The sequence below is a fragment of the Dreissena polymorpha genome, chromosome 1 (genome assembly GCF_020536995.1).
Source record: "Dreissena polymorpha isolate Duluth1 chromosome 1, UMN_Dpol_1.0, whole genome shotgun sequence".
Lineage (NCBI taxonomy): Eukaryota > Metazoa > Mollusca > Bivalvia > Myida > Dreissenidae > Dreissena > Dreissena polymorpha.
The window spans coordinates 163,453,526-163,474,270 of record NC_068355.1 but is presented as its reverse complement, the minus strand read 5'-3'; the positions used below and the strand labels follow the sequence as shown (position 1 = coordinate 163,474,270).

General features: G+C 38.8%; 1 protein-coding gene across 3 annotated transcripts in view; it reads left to right on the top strand.

Moving 5' to 3' along the window:
• Positions 1–20,745, top strand: part of LOC127858808 (protein Wnt-7b-like) — a gene marked incomplete at its 3' end in the record, with an annotated part of 73,325 nt that overhangs the window by 10,807 nt on the left and 41,773 nt on the right. The window contains 1 exon segment of one of the 3 annotated variants that reach the window (XM_052396107.1): positions 13,487–13,832. 3 annotated transcript variants of the gene reach the window in all.

Below are 20,745 nucleotides of genomic sequence, written 5' to 3'. Positions count from 1 at the left end.
AACGTAAAGTGTGGTCCCAAATTAGCCTGTGCAGTCTTATCTGGGACTATTCTTCCCCCTTTAAGTTTTGTTTTCGTTATAAAGTAGTCTCTTCTTAACGAAAATCCAGCACTGCACAGGCTTATCTAGGATGACAATGCATTCAACACTACACAGGCTTATCTAGGATGACAATGCATTCAGCACTGTACAGGCTTATCTAGGATGACAATGCATTCAGCACTGTACAGGCTTATCTAGGATGATAATGCATTCAGCACTGCACAGGCTTATCTAGGATGACAATGCATTCAGCACTGCACAGGCTTATCTAGGATGACAATGCATTCAGCACTGCACAGGCTTATCTAGGATGACAATGCATTCAGCACTGCACAGGCTTATCTAGGATGACAATGCATTCAGCACTGCACAGGCTTATCTAGGATTACAATGCATTCAGCACTGCACAGGCTTATCTAGGATGCCAATGCATCCATCACTACACAGGCTTATCTAGGATGACAATGCATTCAGCCCTGTACAGGCTTATCTAGGATGACAATACATCCAGCACTGTACAGGCTTATCTAGGATGACAATGCATTCAGCACTGTACAGGCTTATCTAGGATGACAATGCATCCAGCACTGCATAGGCTTATCTAGGATGACAATGCATTCAGCACTGCACAGGCTTATCTAGGATGAAAATGCAATCAGCACTGTACAGGCTTATCTAGGATGACAATGCATTCAGCACTGCACAGGCTTATCTAGGATGACAATGCATCCAGCACTGCATAGGCTTATCTAGGATGGCAATGCATTCAGCACTGCACAGGCTTATCTAGGATGAAAATGCAATCAGCACTGTACAGGCTTATCTAGGATGACAATGCAATCAGCACTGTACAGGCTTATCTAGGATGACAATACATTCAGCACTGTACAGGCTTATCTAGGATGACAATGCATTCAGCACTGCACAGGCTTATCTAGGATGACAATGCAATCAGCACTGTACAGGCTTATCTATGATGACAATGCATTCAGCACTGTACAGGCTTATCTAGGATGACAATGCATCCAGCACAGTACAGGCTTATCTAGGATGAAAATGCATCCAGCACTGTACAGGCTTATCTAGGATGACAATGCATCTAGCACTGCATAGGCTTATCTAGGATGACAATGCATTCAGCACTGCACAGGCTTATCTAGGATGACAATGCATCCAGCACTGCACAGGCTTATCTAGGATGACAATGCATTCAGCACTGAACAGGCTTATCTAGGATGACAATGCATCCAGCACTGTACAGGCTTATCTAGGATGACAATGCATCCAGCACTGTACAGGCTTATCTAGGATGACACTTCAGCACTGTACAGGCTTATCTAGGATGACAATGCATTCAGCACTGCACAGGCTTATCTAGGATGACAATGCATTCAGCACTGCACAGGCTTATCTAGGATGACAATGCATTCAGCACTGCATAGGCTTATCTAGGATGACAATGCATTCAGCACTGCACAGGCTTATCTAGGATGACAATCCAGCACTGCACAGGCTTATCTAGGATGACAATCCAGCACTATACAGGCTAATCTAGGATGACAATGCATTCAGCACTGTACAGGCTTATCTAGGATGACAATGCATTCAGCACTGCACAGGCTTATCTAGGATGACAATGCATTCAGCACTGCACAGGCTTATCTAGGATGACAATGCATTCAGCACTGCACAGGCTTATCTAGGATGACAATGCATTCAGCACTGCACAGGCTTATCTAGGATGACAATGCATCCAGCACTGTACAGGCTTATATAGGATGACAATGCATCCAGCACTGCACAGGCTTATCTAGGATGACAATGCATTCAGCACTGTACAGGCTTATCTAGGATGACAATGCATCTAGCACTGCATAGGCATATCTAGGAAGACAATGCATCCAGCACTGTACAGGCTTATCTAGGATGACAATGCACCCAGCACTGTACAGGCTTGTCTAGGATGACAATGCATCTAGCACTGCAAAGGCTTATCTAGGATGACAATGCATCCAGCACTGCACAGGCTTATCTAGGATGACAATCCAGCACTGTACAGGCTTATCTAGGATGACAATGCATCCAGCACTGCACAGGCTTATCTAGTATGACAATGCATTCAGCACTGCACAGGCTTATCTAGTATGACAATGCATCCAGCACTGCACAGGCTTATCTAGGATGACAATGCATTCAGCACTGTACAGGCTTATCTAGGATGACAATGCATTCAGCACTGTACAGGCTTATCTAGGATGACAATGCATTCAGCACTGCACAGGCTTATCTAGGATGACAATGCATTCAGCACTGCACAGGGTTATCTAGGATGACAATCCAGCACTGTACAGGCTTATCTAGGATGACAATACATTCAGCACTGTACATGCTTATCTAGGATGACAATGCATTCGGCACTTCACAGGCTTATCTAGGATGACAATGCATTCAGCACTGCATATGTATATCTAGGATGACAATGCATTCAGCACTGCACAGGCTTATCTAGGATGACAATGCATTCAGCACTGCACAGGCTTATCTAGGATGACAATGCATTCAGCACTGCACAGGCTTATCTAGGATGACAATCCAGCACTACACAGGCTTATCTAGGATGACAATGCAATCAGCACTGCACTTGCTAATCTAGGATGACAATGCATTCAGCACTGCACAGGCTTATCTAGGATGACAATGCATTCAGCACTGCACAGGCTTATCTAGGATGACAATGCATTCAGCACTGCACAGGCTTATCTAGGATGACAATCCAGCACTACACAGGCTTATCTAGGATGACAATGCAATCAGCACTGCACTTGCTAATCTAGGATGACAATGCATCCAGCACTGTACAGGCTTATCTAGGATGACAATGCATCCAGCACTGCACAGGCTTATCTAGGATGACAATGCATCCAGCACTGTACAGGCTTATCTAGGATGACAATGCATTCAGCACTGCACTTGCTAATCTAGGATGACAATGCATTCAGCACTGTAGAGGCTTATCTAGGATGAAAATGCATCCAGCACTGTACATGCTTATCTAGGATCACAATGCATTCAGCACTGTACAGGCTTATCTAGGATGACAATGCATTCAGCACTGCACAGGCTTATCTAAAATGACAATGCATTTAGCAATGCACAGGCTTATCTAGGATGACAATGCATTCAGCACTGCACAGGCTTATCTAGGATGACAATGCATTCAGCACTGTACATGCTTATCTAGGATGACAATGCATCCAGCACTGCACAGGCTTATCTAGGATCACAATGCATTCAGCACTGTACAGGCTTATCTAGGATGACAATGCATTCAGCACTGCACAGGCTTATCTAAAATGACAATGCATTCAGCACTGCACTTGCTAATCTAGGATGACAATGCATTCAGCATTGTAGAGGCTTATCTAGGATGAAAATGCATCCAGCACTGCACAGGCTTATCTAGGATGACAATGCATTCAGCACTGCACAGGCTTATCTAGGATGACAATGCATTCAGCACTGCACTTGCTAATCTAGGATGACAATGCATCCAGCACTGAACAGGCTTATCTAGTATGACAATGCATCCAGCACTGCACAGGCTTATCTAGGATGACAATGCATCCAGCACTGCACAGGCTTATCTAGGATGACAATGCATCCAGCACTGCACAGGCTTATCTAAGATGACAATGCATTCAGCACTGTACAGGCTTATCTAGGATGACAATGCATCCAGCACTGCACAGGCTTATCTAGGATGACAATGCATCCAGCACTGTACAGGCTTATCTAGGATGACAATGCATTCAGCACTGCACTTGCTAATCTAGGATGACAATGCATTCAGCATTGTAGAGGCTTATCTAGGATGAAAATGCATCCAGCACTGTACATGCTTATCTAGGATCACAATGCATTCAGCACTGTACAGGCTTATCTAGGATGACAATGCATTCAGCACTGCACAGGCTTATCTAAAATGACAATGCATTCAGCAATGCACAGGCTTATCTAGGATGACAATGCATTCAGCACTGCACAGGCTTATCTAGGATGACAATGCATTCAGCACTGTACAGGCTTATCTAGGATGACAATGCATCCAGCACTGTACAGGCTTGTCTAGGATGACAATGCATCTAGCACTGCATAGGCTTATCTAGGATGACAATGCATTCAGCACTGCACAGGCTTATCTAGGATGCCAATGCATCCATCACTACACAGGCTTATCTAGGATGACAATGCATCTAGCACTGCACAGGCTTATCTAGGATGACAATGCATCCAGCACTGCACAGGCTTATCTAGGATGACAATGCATTCAGCACTGTACAGGCTTATCTAGGATGACAATGCATTCAGCACTGCACAGGCTTATCTAGGATGCCAATGCATCCATCACTACACAGGCTTATCTAGGATGACAATGCATCTAGCACTGCACAGGCTTATCTAGGATGCCAATGCATCCATCACTACACAGGCTTGTCTAGGATGACAATGCATCTAGCACTACACAGGCTTATATAGGATGACAATGCATCCAGCACTGCACAGGCTTATCTAGGATGACAATGCATTCAGCACTGTACAGGCTTATCTAGGATGACAATGCATCCAGCACTGTACAGGCTTATCTAGGATGACAATGCATTCAGCACTGCACAGGCTTATCTAGGATGACAATCCAGCACTGCACAGACTTATCTACGATGACATTCCATCACTATACATGCTTATCTAGGATGACAATGCATCTAGCACTGCACAGGCTTATCTAGGATGCCAATGCATCCATCACTACACAGGCTTGTCTAGGATGACAATGCATCTAGCACTACACAGGCTTATATAGGATGACAATGCATCCAGCACTGCACAGGCTTATCTAGGATGACAATGCATTCAGCACTGTACAGGCTTATCTAGGATGACAATGCATCCAGCACTGTACAGGCTTATCTAGGATGACAATGCATTCAGCACTGCACAGGCTTATCTAGGATGACAATCCAGCACTGCACAGACTTATCTACGATGACATTCCATCACTATACATGCTTATCTAGGATGACAATGCATTCAGCACTGCACAGGCTTATCTAGGATGACAATGCATTCAGCACTGAACAGGCTTATCTAGGATGACAATGCATTCAGCACTGTACAGGCTTATCTAGGATGACAATGCATCCAGCACTGCACAGGCTTATCTAGGATGACAATGCATCCAGCACTGCACAGGCTTATCTAGGATGACAATGCATCCAGCACTGCACAGGCTTATCTAGGATGACAATGCATCCAGCACTGTACAGGCTTATCTAGGATGACAATGCATTGAGCACTGCACTGGATTATCTAGGATGACAATGCATTCAGCACTGTACAGGCTTATCTAGGATGACAATGCATTCAGTACTGTACAGGCTTATCTAGGATGACAATGCATTCAGCACTGCACAGGCTTATCTAGGATGACAATGCATTCAGCACTGTACAGGCTTATCTAGGATGACAATGCATCCAGCACTGTACAGGCTTATCTAGGATGACAATGCATCTAGCACTGCATAGGCTTATCTAGGATGACAATGCATTCAGCACTGCACAGGCTTTTCTAGGATGACAATGCATTCAGCACTGAACAGGCTTATCTAGGATGACAATGCATTCAGCACTGTACAGGCTTATCTAGGATGACAATGCATCCAGCACTGTACAGGCTTATCTAGGATGACAATGCATTCAGCACTGCACAGGCTTATCTAGGATGACAATCCAGCACTGCACAGACTTATCTACGATGACATTCCATCACTATACAGGCTTATCTAGGATGACAATTCATTCAGCACTGCAGAGGCTTATCTAGGATGACAATCCAGCACTGTACAGGCTTATCTATGATGACAATGCATTCAGCACTGCACAGGCTTATCTAGGATGACAATGCATTCAGCACTGCACAGGCTTATCTAGGATGACAATGCATTCAGCACTGCACAGGCTTATCTAGGATGACAATGCATTCAGCACTGCACAGGCTTATCTAGGATGACAATGCATTAAGCACTGCACAGGCCTATCTAGGATGACAATGCATCCAGCACTGTACAGGCTTATCTAGGATGACAATGCATCTAGCACTGCATAGGCTTATCTAGGATGACAATGCATCCAGCACTGTACAGGCTTATCTAGGACGACAATGCATTAAGCACTGCACAGGCTTATCTGGGATGACAATGCATTCAGCACTGCACAGGCTTATCTAGGATGACAATCCAGCACAGCGCAGGCTTATCTAGGATGACAATCCAGCACTGTATATGCTTATCTAGGATGACAATGCATTCAGCACTGTACAGGCTTATCTAGGATGACAATGCATTCAGCACTGCACAGGCTTATCTAGGATGACAATGCATCCAGCACTGCACAGGCTTATCTAGGATGACAACGCATTCAGCACTGTACAGGCTTATCTAGGATGATAATGCATCCAGCACTGCACAGGCTTATCTAGGATGACAATGCATCCAGCACTGCACAGGCTTATCTAGGATGACAATGCATCCAGCACTGCACAGGCTTATCTAGGATGACAATGCATCCAGCACTGCACAGGCTTATCTAGGATGACAATGCATCCACCACTGTACAGGCTTATCTCGGATGGCAATGCATTCAGCACTGCACTGGCTTATCTAGGATGACAATGCATTCAGCACTGTACAGGCTTATCTAGGATGACAATGCATCCAGTACCGTACAGGCTTATCTAGGATGACAATGCATTCAGCACTGCACAGGCTTATCTAGGATGACAATGCATTCAGCACTGTACAGGCTTATCTAGGATGACAATGCATCCAGCACTGCACAGGCTTATCTAGGATGACAATGCATTCAGCACTGCACAGGCTTTTCTAGGATGACAATGCATTCGGCACTGCAAAGGCTTATCTAGGATGACAATGCATTCAGCACTGCACAGGCTTATCTAGGATGACAATGCATCTAGCACTGCATAGGCTTATCTAGGATGACAATGCATTCAGCACTGCACAGGCTTATCTAGGATTACAATGCATTCGGCACTGCAAAGGCTTATCTAGGATGACAATGCATCTAGCACTGCATAGGCTTATCTAGGATGACAATGCATCTAGCACTGCATAGGCTTATCTAGAATGACAATCCAGCACTGTACAGGCTTATCTAGATTGACAAGGCATTCAGCACTGTACAGGCTTATCTAGGATGACAATGCATTCAGCACTGCACAGGCTTATCTAGGATGACAATCCAGCACTGCACAAGCTTTTCTAGGATGACAATCCAGCACTGTACAGGCTTATCTAGGATGACAATGCATTCAGCACTGTACAGGCTTATCTAGAATGACAATGCATTCAGCACTGCACAGGCTTATCTACGATGACAATGCATCCAGCACTGCACAGGCTTATCTAGGATGACATACAGCACTGTACAGGCTTATCTAGGATGACAATCCAGCACTGCACAGGCTTATCTAGGATGACAATGCATCCAGCACTGTACAGGCCTATCTATGATGACAATACATCTAGCACTGCATAGGCTTATCAAGGATGACAATGCATCAAACACTGCAAAGGCTTATCTAGTATGACAATCCAGCACTGCACAGGCTTATCTAGGATGACAATCCAGCACTGTACAGGCTTATCTAGGATGACAATCCAGCACTGTACAGGCTTATCTAGGATGACAATCCAGCACTGCACAGGCTTATCTAGGATGACAATCCAGCACTGCACAGGCTTATCTAGGATGACAATGCATTCAGCACTGTACAGGCTTATCTAGGATGACAATGCATTCAGCACTGCACAGGCTTATCTAGGATGACAATCCAGCACTGCACAGGCTTATCTAGGATGACAATCCAGCACTGTACAGGCTTATCTATGATGACAATGCATTCAACACTGCACAGGCTTATCTAGGATGACAATGCATCCAGCACTGCACAGGCTTATCTAGGATGACAATCCAGCACTGAACAGGCTTATCTAGGATGACAATGCATCCAGCACTGCACAGGCTTATCTAGGATGACAATGCATTCAGCACTGTACAGGCTTATCTAGGATGACAATGCGTCCAGCAGTGCACAGGCTTATCTAGGATGACAACGCATTCAGCACTGTACAGGCTTATCTAGGATGATAATGCATCCAGCACTGCACAGGCTTATCTAGGATGACAATGCATTCAGCACTGTACAGGCTTATCTAGGATGACAATGCATTCAGCACTGTACAGGCTTATCTAGGATGACAATGCATCAAGCACTGTACAGGCTTATCTAGGATGACAATGCATTCAGCACTGCACAGGCTTATCTAGGATGACAATGCATTCAGCATTGTACAGGCTTAGCTAGGATGACAATGCATCCAGCACTGCACAGGCTTATCTAGGATGACAATGCATTCAGCACTGCACAGGCTTATATAGGATGACAATACATTCAGCACTGCACAGGCTTATCTAGGATGACAATGCATTCAGCACTGCACAGGCTTATCTAGGATGACAATGCATTCAGAACTGCACAGGCTTATCTAGGATTACAATGCATTCAGCACTGCACAGGCTTATCTAGGATGACAATGCATTCAGCACTGCACAGGCTTATCTAGGATGACAATGCATTCAGCACTGCACAGGCTTATCTAGGAATACAATGCATTCAGCACTGCACAGGCTTATCTAGGATGACAATGCATTCAGCACTGCACAGGCTTATCTAGGATGACAATCCAGCACTGCACAGGCTTATCTTGGATGACAATGCATTCAGCACTGTACAGGCTTATCTAAGATGACAATGCATTCAGCACTGCACAGGCTTATCTAGGATGACAATGCAATCAGCACTGTACAGGCTTATCTAGGATGACAATCCAGCACTGCACAGGCTTATCTTGGATGACAATGCATTCAGCACTGTACAGGCTTATCTAGGATGACAATGCATTCAGCACTGTACAGGCTTATCTAGGATGACAATGCATTCAGCACTGCACAGGCTTATCTAGGATGACAATGCATTCAGCACTGCACAGGCTTATCTAGGATGACAATGCATTCAGCACTGCACAGGCTTATCTAGGATGACAATGCATTCAGCACTGCACAGGGTTATCTAGGATGACAATGCATTCAGCACTGCACAGGCTTATCTAGGATGACAATGCATTCAGCACTGCACAGGCTTATCTAGGATGACAATGCATTCAGCACTGCACAGGGTTATCTAGGATGACAATGCATTCAGCACTGCACAGGCTTATCTAGGATGACAATGCATTCAGCACTGCACAGGCTTATCTAGGATGACAATGCATTCAGCACTGTACAGGCTTATCTAGGTTGACAATGCATTCAGTACTGTACAGGCTTATCTAGGATGACAATGCATTCAGCACTGGACAGGCTTATCTAGGATGACAATGCATCCAGCACTGTACAGGCTTATCTAGGATGACAATCCAGCACTGTACATGCTTATCTAGGATGACAATGCATCCAGCACTGCACAGGCTTATCTAGGATGACAATGCATTCAGCACTGTACAGGCTTATCTAGGATGACAATCCAGCACTGTACAGGCTTATCTAGGATGACAATGCATTCAGCACTGTACAGGCTTATCTAGGATGACAATGCATCCAGCACTGCACAGGCTTATCTAGGATGACAATGCATTCAGCACTGTACAGGCTTATCTAGGATGACAATGCATTCAGCACTGTACAGGCTTATCTAGGATGACAATACATTCAGCACTGTACAGGCTTATCTAGGATGACAATGCATCTAGCACTGTACAGGCTTATCTAGGATGACAATGCATTCAGCACTGTACAGGCTTATCTAGGATGACAATGCATTCAGCACTGTACAGGCTTATCTAGGGTGACAATGCATTCAGTACTGTACAGGCTTATCTAGGATGACAATGCATTCAGCACTGCACAGGCTTATCTAGGATGACAATGCATTCAGCACTGTACAGGCTTATCTAGGATGACAATGCATTCAGCACTGTACAGGCTTATCTAGGATGACAATACATTCAGCACTGTACAGGCTTATCTAGGATGACAATGCATTCAGCACTGCACAGGCTTATCTAGGATGACAATGCATCCAGCACTGCACAGGCCTATCTAGGATGACAATGCATTCAGCACTGCACATGCTTATCTAGTATGACAATGCATCCAGCACTGTACAGGCTTATCTAGGATGACAATGCATTCAGCACTGCACAGGGTTATCTAGGATGACAATGCATCCAGCACTGTACAGGCTTATCTTGGATGACAATGCATACAGCAGTAAGTATTAAAGTTACGGTCGATTATTGATAACATAATCTTTGACAATATAATGCTGTTTTTATTATATTGAAAACAATACAAGATGCTATTGATTCTCGCTTTTGTTTCGGTTAATCATAACTCAGGTGGCAGAAATTATGATGCTTGGGTTCCAAGTCTTCCTTTGAAAAGTTGACCAAAGACAATTATATACTGCTTCTCCTCTAGCAACTGGAAATTCTCTGTGTAAAAACGTCGCACTGAAATATTGAGACATTAGCATTCATCGCATCGCTTGCTATATCATATAAGTTGTAGGAAGCCATATTTTGCTCCTACTTCATGGTTGTAATTGTCTTTTTCTCAACAAACTACGTGGGGTTTGAATCCTGATAAGCGCAGAAAATATTCTCTCTTCTAAAAAATTACATTACACTTTAACACAATTTAAATGAATTTCAGAAAATGAATTGCATCAAACGTAAACTTCATCTCAAACCTATAAGTAAAAAATAATGAAGTATGCATGGAAGGTGTAAAAAATAATGATGCATTTTGTCCCAAGGACTTTATCAACTACAAAATCACCCTGGTATACATATTTACGACGGATAACGCATGCGTATCAAGTATGCGCAAAGTAAATCTTCTGCATTTAACATGTGTGTGGATGGAATATCTATCATTAATACAGATAATTAGCCGGAGAGATATCTTATTGTCGCATGGTGTCCTCATTTATAGCAAGTAATCAATTGCAAAATAACTTTAAAAAAATAACTAAAAAAAACCTTCGAATAACTTCAACCACTGTCAACATGTGACTCAAAGTAAGGCTCACAATATAAATTATGTATTATTTATTTATAAACTGAAGAGATATCACGGCTAGTGATCTCGAAATTCCGCAACATGATTAGTCATATCACAAAATGAGTCTAGCTCGCGACTTAGAGCATGTGTGTAAAATGTCTCCCCAGAGTAGCCGGTGCAGTCTTGAACACACGTGCATTTTATCCGGTTTCTCAAGGCGATGCTTTCATATAAAAAACAGTATTTCTTGGACATATTAAATCAAGTGATGTATATGCACTTTTAAACAAAAACTCATTTAGGCAAAAAACGAAAACATACAAGAAAGCGTACTTAAGGAAACGTACGAAAAAACTTGTATTTTATTTTTTGGAATAATAAAGTACATGTTTGACTAATGCATTTTTTAAATGCCGATGCTACTGTTTTCAAATGTCGCAGTCGTTTTCTTTCTTATATCTGATCCTTGTTACAAGTGTATCATGTTTACTACATTTCTGATCTCTTTAATATCGTATAAATTGTTTTGATATAATTTGACAAGAAAAGTGTCACCTATAAATAGATAAATAAATCATGACGCACTTTTGCATAATCTGATTTATATACTTTCAGCGACTCTTATCTATCAGAAATCTTTTCAAGTGGTAGGAGTCAAATGTTGTCTGGGATAAATAGCAAACGAGACAATTGATAACTCGATACCCGAGGATATCTGTGATTACCGTGTATTATAATACAAAATGTTATACCGCACCACATTATAGAATATGGTGTATTACTCATATAAACCTCCGTTGACATCTTGATTACAATTATAGTATAATAATAAGGAATACAAGCATCTTGTTCAACTAAATAGCCACCCAAAGGAGTCATTTAATTCGCACTTTTCCTATTTCAAATAAAATCGCTGTTGCCTTAGTACAGTGCGATACATTTATGACCGTAAAATCAGTATTTCTTGACGTGTATACCTTACTCACATGGTATAAGTAAGTTGTTCAACGCATGTTCCGCCAGGAGTATCCATCAATCAGTCCGACTTTGTGAAACTATTTGTCGAATTATTCTTCCAGCTGGATCTCAGAAAGAAATATATCGATATTATAAGATCTAGATAGACAAATGAATGAAAATATCAATATGCACTTCTAGAGATGGACAAAGGAGTTTAAACTGTTTTTGTGCAAAATAAGTGAACGTCTGTTCGTCGGATGGAGTTCAAAGCTTGAAAAGTACATTTTTAATAGTGTGTGTTTCAAAAACAATGACATATAAAACTCGATGAAAGCTTAATAAGTGGAAGAATTTTATTGCAATAATCAGACATGGTCAATTAATAAGTATAGATGAGCTCACATATTTAACATTTGAATAACATATTTTTAGATTTCTCTATATACACAATCAAAAGCATCAAGATATGACCACATATGTTTATAGGAATGCTTACCAAAGTGATCAAACGTTTTGTAGAAGGAAATAACTGTAATTCGTTCTACAAAACATTTAAAATTTACAAAAGTAAACTAAGACATACGATTTGACTTTTTTACTTCAAAAACAACTTTTTACAAGTAACACAAAGTGGATTTACACTGAACAACCTTCAAAAATAGTAACACATAAACGCATCATTTTGAGAAGTTCATACAATCCGGAATACTATACTGTATAATATTTAATATATTCCATTCGCTATCAATAATTTCTGTGAAACGCTAATTAATTCATAGAAATAACTTATTTTGCTTCGAACCCATAAGCAACGCGTGTCAGCTTAAATTAAAATATGCGAGTTTAAAAAAAACGAGAATCAAAAGTCAAACAGCTGTATATATTGAAACAATATTTCCATTTGCAGCTGAATATACGTAACTGTATTTTGTTTCCCTGCGTTATTATATGTGTGCACTATACACGCGTTTTTTTCTCTCTCACATATTCAAATAATTGACAATTCTTTTATCAGATTACCTTATTAACGTTCTTATATCGCATAACTTTATTAATGCTATAATTGTACTTTATAAATTCTTACAAACTTAGTTTGTTATCTTTGAGTTTTTATCAATGTTGGTGATTTATTGACATCCGTGTCAGGAAGGTTCCGTACCACCATTTATCTCTCCAATCGCATGACTTTAATCCTAAAATTAAATTCATGAGGGTCTATTATAAACAAATTAAACTGCGGAGACTCACTTTTCTTATTCAAACGCGATCTAAATCTTAACAGGGCGAGTATTAAAGAGGGCTGAAAACTAAATATGACAAAGTTTACGAGTAAACATAAAAACGATGGAATTTACAAACCACATACATTGTTCCACCACTTACTTGTAGTTTCTTTTGAAGCCTTGTATTGGAGCTACACGTTAGGTGTTTCTGGTTCAGTGTGCGCCGGAATACAAATGGATATAGATTTTAAAGGCGGGTAGACATGGCGTCGTCTGGTGAGCCGGTTTAAAGTGTTATCTTGGTGTTTGCGATTCTAATGATATGTGTGTGGTGAGGATATCCGGAAATGACGATTCTCTGCGAGATCACATTTCTTTGAAACGGGACGAGATTACTGAACAAATGTGAGTAAGTAGTTGCTTGACTAATTTTGGCAACTATACATGCTTGTTATGACAAGAGTACATCAACTGTACTATATGTTGATACTTTATCTCGAAGAGACTTGTTCACATATATTCGTATTTAAAAAAGTCATTTTTATCAAGAAGAAGCAGATGACTTTGGTTGGGCCTTAACAGTTTTCTATGCTGGGACAACTGTGTGTTTAATTTAAAGCGCAATGTATGTATTAATGGTTCCGGATCACGTGTTTTTGTGGGGTTCCCACTTTTAACTTTAATAGATGTAAATACGGCGGTAATAGGTTCTTTATTTCAAATAACCTTTTAATACAATTTTTTTATAAAAATTTTAACAAGTGCATAAAAGACGGATTTTTATGCTGCTTATGACAATGTGAAATACATCAGAATTACTTTATGTGTTCTTATTCAAAATTCGATTTGAACTGCACGGTTATGCTTCACGCAACGTCATATTTTGTCACCGATTTCAGAAGTATTCAAGGATTTATTCTTATTATTCTTATACTTTCAGATATCGGCAAAAACTGCAAGATAAACTGTTTTTTATGCACTAAAGATTTTTGAAAATGTATTACAATAACTTGAGATATTTGCAAAAATAAAGTTCTAAACGGTGTGATGATATCCTGTGCAGCCCTGATAACTCCGTTGATTCTGTACCCTGCATTAAAATGTACAGGGAAATTGAAGTAATTCGTTAATTTCATTTGTTCTAATTAAAATATTAAGCATATTTTGAAACTATGATAATTTGTTTGAAAATATTCTTTCCGCAAGAAAAGTGTGAAAGAGTCAATATAAACAGAAGTTATAGACATAATGACCCTCTGTAATGCTAAATTTCCATACACGCGGTTATGAATTATAGCCTATTTTCCAGTAGTGTTAGACTAATTGTCCAAAACATAATCATCACTTCAATGCCCTTTATTTAGAGCCAGTTACCAATCGTCCAACAAAAAATTAACACCTAAATGTTCTTTATTTACTTAAAGTGACGTTTTGTCCAGCAAACAAATCACCACAACGAGGTCCTATATTTATAGGAAAACAATACATATAATCCATGTATGTCCATTATTGTTTCTGAAACTCCAATAGCATGTTTTACTGCCTGTGAGTTATTAAACATTTTTGTTAGAAATTATATCATCGACCTGTCCCTTTTAAAAAGTCACTAGGTTTTTGTAACCTAGCGACTTGCCAAGATTTCAGAAGGTCGAAAGTTAGATTCTCACTCACGCCTTGTTCTGATTTGGTCTGTTACCTATCCAGCAGCGAGTACACGCATTTGTCGCGGTTTGCCCTCATGTCAAGCGATCGGTAAAGAAAAGGTGAAAAAGTGTTGCAGAAATAAAATCCGTTTATAGCGTTGGGTAAACATGACAATCGTTTAAATTGATACTTTACTACATCATTTTCATACACATGTTTGTTTTGGTTTTTCAAACTACTGAACAACCAGAATGAAAATTAAATTTACATTTTTGAATTCGTCTTCATTTTTGAAAAGTTCATGTAAATCTCTTTTTAAAATGCAGACATAGCTAAAAGATGGATAATCTATGCTAAACAATGTTTTCTTGAGTCTGTAAATTAAGACCGCTTGACAAGAATTCTGCTTGGTTTTATAATCTTTTGGTACATACTTCTTTAATTTTTAATATCTGTCAACATTATCTCATACGGTATCTACTCTCTTGATTTTAATTCTTAAACTATTTTTTGTTCTTATTTTATTAATACGTGTTCACCAATATTTGAAATATGGAGTAGGAACACTGTCATTTTCAAGGAAATACTTATCAAGTAATTGATCACATGTCTTATAGTGAGGACATTATTATTTCTACCGTTTCATAAAATTTAAACGCAAATGTTGCTGTTTTTGTTTTCAAATTGAATAGCGAATACGTCTTGTTTTGGATATTGTATCCAGCTCATATAAATGTTCGAGATTCATTATTAAACGCGATTTTAAACAACAAATCAATGAACTGGTCTCTGGGAAAACGAGCCTCCATTCACGAGCGTAAATTGTCGTCCCAGACAAGCCTGTAAAGGCTACATAGGCTATTCAAGGACGATTATGTTCGCCTTGTTTATATCTTTCGTCCAAAAGAAGCCTCTTCTTTGCAAACATTCAGTTTCGATGGCAAGTCTTGTCCCTGATTTGCTTGTGCGACTTGAACAACTCGTTATTCACATTCAGTAGGCACAGAGAATGGCTCAAATGAATTCAGCAGTAGGTATCAAAGTAAAAGGATCTAATAACGTGTCAACGGTCGGTAATTTTTAAAGGTATGTATGCCAACTTGGTGCTATGTTTCTATATTATGTTAAATACAAACAAAGATGTTGTTGATTGGTGTTTCTGTTTCATTGAATCGTGCCTAAGGCAAATAACAAAACAATTATGTTATGGTGGTTCCCACCTCTGAGTAGTAGACCATACAAGTTCTCTTCCGCTGTTGCAATTGGAGTTTTTCTGTGTTAATATTTCGTACAAAAATATTGATACCTTTACATACATCGTATCAATTGTTCTAGTTTCGAGAAATGCCGTATGAGTTCTAGCTAGTTCTAGCTAGCCATTTCCTTTTAAAATACCATCTTCACTGGCAGTCACTTTTTCCTTTTCTCATATAGCTACTCAATATAGCTTAAATTCTTAGAGCGGATAATGGCTGTATATTCGGTATTCTTACGATATTCCAGAGAATCATATTGCATATTTGGATTTAAATTCATCTCGAATAACTATGCGTACAAAATAATAAAGAATGCATGAAAGGTGTGACAAATGAGCTGCGTTTGCTCGCAATGGCCTCGACAAGTACAAAATGCACCCGAGCCTAAGTGATAAAGTTACGACAGACACTGCAATCGTATCATGTATGTGCATAGCATGATATTCTTCATGCAAGATAACAAATTGTGTGCTTGTGTTGATGTGGGAGGCACATTTATCTTAAACACAAACTTATCGCAATATGTGACTCGTCGAGAGTAGAACAATTGAGTAAGTATTTGTATACGAACTAAATATATATCACATCTATTGATCTTGATAGTCAGAAATATGATAAGTAATATCAAAAAAAGAAATGTGCCGCGTTCGGGGCTTAATGTTTGTGTGCAAATTGACGTCCCAGATAAGCCTGTGCAGGCGTAATGGCACATGCACTCAACTCCAATCCGTTTTTAAAGAGCGAGGCTCAAATATAAACAATATGACAGAAATCTTATTTGTGCGAAGTAACAAATTACCACATAAATGCAAGTGATGTATATACACGTGTAAAAATCACAATATCGAGACAACATAGAAAACAAACAAGAAAGCGTGAATTTATATTGCTAAATATGGGAGTATGTTTTACTTTTTTCCTTTTATACTTAAACTATGCTTAACCATGCTATGATATATTTAAAAAACAGTTTGTCCTTTTTTTTATTTTTTTTTATCACATTTACTTCATTTTACGGATGGGAAAAGAAAACACATTTGTGTCGAACCATAGTCGAGATATTATTGGAGAAGAAATACTTTGGCATTATTACATATTGTTGTATCGTATAAAATATTTTCATGAAAGGTGACACGATATTAGTTTGCTATGTAAAAGAACATAAATCATTGTACATTGTTGCATAATCTATATAAACAGACATTAAAAGATGCTTGTCATTCAGAGATCCTTATAATGACGGGAATTGAAATGTCGTCTGGGGTACTACGATCATTAATAGCCGAGGACAAATCGAAGAACACGATATCCGACGAAATGTGGCATTTAGTTTTCTTTTGTTATTCACAATATGATACCACACACCAACGTACACTATGGTTTTATTACTCATATAAACTTCTGATGACAAAATCGTGCACTCGCACCTTAATTACTCAGGAATAAAAACATCATTCTCAACTAAATTTGTCAGGGGAGTCAGGTATACTTTTTGCACATATCTTATTTCAAATTCAATTTGCTGTTACCTTAGTACATTTATATCATGATACGTTTAATGGGTATAAGATTTATTTCTAAATATGTGTGTGTTCAAGGTATGCGATTAGAATTATTAGGGACGTAAGCTCTATCAGGTTTATCCATATAGCAGTCAGCGTTTGCAAAAAGGGTTCTTTTGGGATTTATTCTTGACACTTCTGTGTACATGTATGTGTAAAAGGAACTAATCAGACTTTTTACCACTTAATGTGTCAAATGAACTATGAAAAGTGTTAAACCAATACATGTGCGAAATTTATTAAATGGCGTTTACACAATTAACATTTAATATGGACTAAAAAAACGGTTTTACAACATTATATTGAAGTGAAACAAACCGGCGTTTCACAAGTGAATGTGCAAAATCAACTTAGCACGCCTTTAACCTTCAAAGTTTATTGGCAATCCGGCATTCTGCCTTTGGCCAAGAACATATATACAAAAGAAATATGGCCAAGACAGGGAATTGTACAACAATACAAATTTAAAGATGAGCAAATAAGACAATCATAACAACCAATATGTGTGACTAACAAATACAATTATGATTGTTAGCATGCAATTATAGAACAGCTAGACTTTTAAAATTTTCGCCTCTGAGTTTGAACGCTTCGACTAAAATAATCAATTAATGTGCAAACTAACCTAAACCGGTATTTAACCAGTGAGTGTGCAAACTGAACTAAACAGGCGTTTAAGCAGTGAATGTGCAAACTGAACTAAACAGACGTTTAACCAGTTAATGTGTAAACTTAACTAAACAGGCGTTTAACCAGTTAATGTTCAAACTGAACTAAACAGGCGTTTAACCAGTTAATGTGCAAACTGAACTAAACAGGCGTTTAACCAATGAAAGTGCGAACTAAACTAAACAGGCATTGAACCAGTGAAAGTGCAATTTGAACTAAACCGGCATTCAACCAGTGAGTGTGCAGAGTGAATGTGAGCGTGTTTTTGTTTTTATAAATAAGAACAAGAGAACACACAATTAAATGGTGAATGTCTGTATTTCTAATAAAAAGGACGACATAGTAATAGCAACATCAATGCAGCTTATATTTAAATTTGTAATGAATCCTTGAGTACAACTAGTTATACACGGTCAACACAACTCGGATGATGTGAATTAATAAATACATTTTTTTCTATACATATCGCGGTACCCAATATCTTTTGGACTTTAAAATTTATGATCTTATTGTAAATAATCTTTTATAATGAATTTTGTTTTCATTTTATTAAGACTTCGATATGATTGCTCTATTTTCAGCTTCTCAATAAAATGCTGAATTATTCTTTAAAATGTTGCTTGACCTCTTTGTGCACGTAAATTTGAAGCAAATGACGTCTCGTAATGAGTTGACATTTTAGTCATGTTGCATTTCTTAAGTTTCGTTGCATGAATACGCCATTTGCAATACAAAACTCGTGTATTCAATGTTATGTATGTTGTCCGAGAAATAATTTTAACGATCATGTTCTTGATTTTGTACTTTATTTAACACCGAGCCAGCTTAATGTTAATTTGAGCACCGATTGTCTTTACAAACATCACATGTGTATTTTATATTAACGTTTGAGCCACCATATAAAAAAAGAAATTTAAACAAAAACAGATTCAGAGGAGGTAATCACGTGACAAGATGGAGACGTCCATGCCGAGACAGGTAAGTCGATATAAAGAGCGAATATTAATAGAAAATACACGCTTATCACTTTCTTGCTGATAAAGCTGGAAAGTGAACGGCATTTAATCAATTTATATACATGTAAGTAATAAATGGTATTAAACGACGAAAAAAATAACTGTCTATGCGTGAAAGTCGCCATCTTGTTTGTCACGTGATTACCCCTTTGGAGACACCATTACAAGAGAAGAGCTCATTTGATAGAAATCACGTGCGACATTCCAGTATTCCCAGTAGTACACAATGGAAAACCACAGATATTTATGTAATTAACTACATAAAATGGAACAACTTTTTTATATAAGTTTTTATCACATGCCATACTCTGTTTCCCATGTAATATAACCATTACATATATTTTTATCTTACACAAGTGTAATATACTTTTTAAGTGTTTTAATTGGCTTATTTTCGTTCGATTGACCAATCGCATTTTGTTATTCTGCTGAAATGACGTTGCAACGTAAAATTACGTCACGAAATGTAAACAACATACGGGATTTATCATTATGTTTACGTAAATATTGATTTAATTTGCATATTTAATAGCATGTGATAAAAAAGACCTGACACTCGTTGTCATTTTATACCATATTTTATTAAACTCGTCCAGGAAATTCGTTAGTAAGCTCGCCAAATTCCTGAACTCCTTTAATAAAAAATGGTATGATATGACAACTCGTGCCAGATCCTATATATAACATCTTGATTTACCAAAAAAATGTGTACCACTTTGGGGATTTAACTCGAAAACCACATTGAGCACTTATACACTTACATGTATTAAATGTTTGTACTAAAAAACATAATATATTCATTTGGAAAGCGTATATGCAATTCTCTAGTAATAGCTTCTTTTCTTGCTATACAAATAATTGCAGTAATAAATAATTAGTAACATGGATATGAGACTGTATTGTATGAGATTATTTTGTGTCGGAACCATAAATCTGTCAGCAACGCGTGTCAACTTTACATTGTGTGTGAGTTTTAACTCAACTGTGAAGATCAGAAGTCTTAGGTTGCAAATGACGTCACCAAACTTTCCTTTTTAGATCCAAAATCTCTTTACTCCATTTTATTATGTTCATGCACCACACACACGTTGTCACATTTTTCTATAAATGATTCTCATTTAAACACGTCATCTACTTTCCATAATGTGCTGCACTTTTATCATTCTTGCTA